Source organism: Misgurnus anguillicaudatus, chromosome 6, assembly GCF_027580225.2.
Source record: "Misgurnus anguillicaudatus chromosome 6, ASM2758022v2, whole genome shotgun sequence".
In the NCBI taxonomy this organism is placed as follows: Eukaryota; Metazoa; Chordata; class Actinopteri; order Cypriniformes; family Cobitidae; genus Misgurnus; species Misgurnus anguillicaudatus.
Window position 1 is genome coordinate 15,576,896 of NC_073342.2, and position 3,797 is coordinate 15,580,692.

Genomic DNA, 3,797 nt, shown 5'->3' on the forward strand with positions numbered 1-3,797 from the left:
ACAGATAGCTTTCTCCATAATTCAGTCCTCTTTGGCTCAAACCTATTGTTATGCCAGTCAAATAAAATGCCAGTTGCAGAATAAGACATTTACTGGCAAGAACTGGAGTGTCAAAGCCATTTAAATTTGGCACCCTCTTTGTATTCACTGTTGCCTCTGAATACAAAGAGTCTAAAAATATTCTTAAGCAATATGGATGAATATTTTATTCCAGAGTACAAAACTGCATGCAAAAATAGCATGAAGGCCATTTTATAGCTTTTATTACTAATAATACTATAAGCAGTTCTGTAAAATCATTAGAACAGCTAAACTGGAATAATTCCCAGGGGAAGTCGCAGATTTGATTCTCTCCAGGAGACCGTAAGTACAAAATTGCCCCCTAAATATACAGAACAAAGCAATAAGATGCCGTTTCTTGCAGACATCTTTATTTTAAAATAAACAAAGGGTGAAATTAAATGAGAGCCACTTCAATTTAATCAAGAGTGCATTCAATGTCTCTGTTTTGGGTGAGAAATAATATTCACCTTCCACGGAAAAGACTGCTGATCACAGTCAAACTCGGGGTCCCTTGTGAGTATTTGGACCTGAATACAACCCAAATGTGGCAGGCACATGCATCATCGCTCCCATGTGTGGTTTCTTCATTTTTACCTTTAAATTGTGACACTCATCATTTGCAATGTTTCTGGTAGCATCTTTAGTGATAATTTAACTGTTTACTTGTGGAGGTTTTTGCAAGTCAAATTTGTTTAATACCAATTAAATTATGATATTTGTGAAAATGTAATTCTTATATCTAAGAACCTGATAAAAACACAACATAAACAAAACACAACATTGCTTGCTTATTTGAAGAAGAAAAAAAATTATGTTAATGTTGCAAACATTGTATAAGAAACAAGTACAGCACTGTTGTTTAATATTATTATTAGTATTATTAATGTGTGTGTGTTTATTAAATTAAATAAAAGGTTCTAGTTCACAGACTAACATTAATCAAACCAATCGGAGTAAATGTGATGTTAGTCTTTTAAACAATAATGTAACAGATCATTTAAATATTGGTAGTTGTAAAGCACTATCCTGATGTTATAGCTGCTACAGAACCGAAGAGAAAAATGGGGAGATGGTCTGAGAAAATGAATATCATAAATATAACTGGCATCTTATTTTTTCAATTGCTGGCTCTAAAGATTAGCGCCGTCTGTTTTCATTTCGCCCCAACAAAACCCAGCCAACCAAGCGCCTGTGAGACAGGCACGTCACATGCAAATGAAAAAGACAGAGCTTTTTAATTAGTGACAATAAAGAAGCGTTTATCACAATAAAATAATGAAATAACAAATCCGAAGAAACGCTTCTTTTGGAAATTTCATGCAATGGATTGTCTTAAGAGAAGCTTACAACACGATTAATTTAAAGTGTAACGTGTAATCCAATTTAAACCACAAAAACTTTAAAAACAGCAAGTGGAGATTATTGCTCAGCAGGCCATGACGAACTAAAACGTATTGGACCTGTAAAAATGATAACAACGTGTTATTGGTCTATAAAAATCCTACATAAAAAATTCTGGGTTATTTTTAACCCAGCGTTGGGTAAAAAAGGACAAACCCAACCCGCTGAATTGTAATTTAACCTATGCTGGGGGTTTTTAACCCATTGGTTGGTCAAATATAAACATTTTCTGAGTTAATTTATCCCAATAGTTGGGTTCATCCATTTTTGACAAAATGCTCAAAAAAAAAACTTTTTGTTGAAAATACTCATTGGCTATGTTTACATGCACAAATTTTGTCAATCCGACTGAATTTAATACGATTGAAGGTTACGACAAAACAGTTTACATGCACCCTAAACATTGCAATCTGATTAAAATGTTCGTTTACATGTACATTATATAGAATCCAAGTCTGCGCAAGCGCACAGCCAGGGTTGACAGATTCACGTATCAAAACCATCCGAATGGACTTTCAAAACTAGCCCAAAAGCACCTCAATGACTATTCACAGCCCAAATACCAATAACTAAGCAACAAAATAATTTAATCGTTAACCCGCATAGAAAAAATGGTGGAAACAGTTTAAACAGTAGCCCAAATCTAAACACGAAAAAAGCAGAGGACTTGGCAACGCTACGCTGCGGACAGCATCTCTCGTCGAGTTCATGCTTTATTTCTGGATAAAAGTCAAAACTGAGTTAGAGAAAGTTGTTCTTAAGAAGTTTTCAGATATAGGAAATGAAAACACACTTTTCAAAAGCCACAACGCTATTATATTACTTTAAATAGCCGAATTGTTTTAAAAGTATACTTAACGCTGCAGAATTTAGTACATTGTGTGTATAGCGCGTGACCCCATTAACGTTACATTAATAATGCGTGATGCTATTGCGTGTTTCCGTGACGTGAATCATGTGATATAAGAGGTAAATATAAGACGTGAACTTGCAGCACAAATGTTCTGCGCATGTGCATTTTTGCATCCGATTTAAAAAATACTACGATTCACGCGTTTACATGCGTACTTTTCTCCTGCTGATCGGATCAGAGATCAGAGTGCACAATACGATCCAAATTTGCATCCGATCGTTCTCAATCGTATTGATAAAGATGTTTACATGAAGGCTTTTCAATACGATTGAGCCAAATGGATTGTTTGGTTGCAAACGTACATATTTTTTAGGTTTTAAACTCTTTGAGATATCATGCAAGCATTAATAGGCTCTGTTTTGCCATTTTTAGACTGACCACCGAATTACACACCACAGTTTGCCTGAAGCATCAGCAACCCTAAACCAAAGGCGACCAGAGACTCCATCCCGTACTATTTTTCCTTCCTTTATCTATTTAACATATTATGCATCTTCCTTTGCCCAAACCAAAGCCATTTATCCAAGCCCTATTCAATTATTTCTTTCTATCTAGAATCACAGCGGAGACCCAAATGGGACAAGATGTCCATTAAAGGGCAGGCAGTGTCCAACATTTGGCCTCCGAGTTGCTTGGCTCTGCCTGCAATGAATAGCAATAAAACAAAAAGGCCCGGCAATTACGGGACTTTATGACCTAGCTGAAGTGAATCATCCCAGGCCACAACAGCGACCGCATCCGCTATACAGTCCCCCCGCTAAAACATCCCCCTGCAACTAATGGCATCAAATGGAGATGTTCTGACAGTTAGTGTGTGGTCTTATCTAATAAGCAGTTCGCTTGGCCTGTAATGTTTCTATTAGAGAAACACATGCACCAAAAAATAGGAAAATCATGTGTTTGAAATAAATATGAACAGAAAATACCAAGTAATTGATTAGTGCGCATGCACATGGTCTTTGGCACGCATGCACCACCGCCATATAGGTAAAACTGTATTGTATTGAAAGGTCGTGCACACAAACGCACATACACTAACACAAGACTCAATTAGTGTAATGCACTGGCTGGATCAGAGGTGTTCGTTCAGGTAAAAATGAGATACTTCTCTATCTTTGAAGTATTTACAGTCTACGACCGCTGGCGGGATGATTGATGGGCTTTGGACAGCGGAAAGGCTGCACTGGCTGCAGCCCAATCGGCCTCAGTTTTTTATTTGTTTTTCTTTTCAAATTTATTGTCTTGATATAAGGAATTGAGTAACTAGCCTGTGTTGAGCTGTAGGGTTTTCGGTATAATGAAAGCAAATGAGGACTGGGGCTGCTGTGCTCCAAAAGTGGGCATCTACAGTCAATTAAACCAAATCTGCCAAGACGTCCTACTGCGATGAAGAAATAAACATTTTGTAAACAGCTTCTAA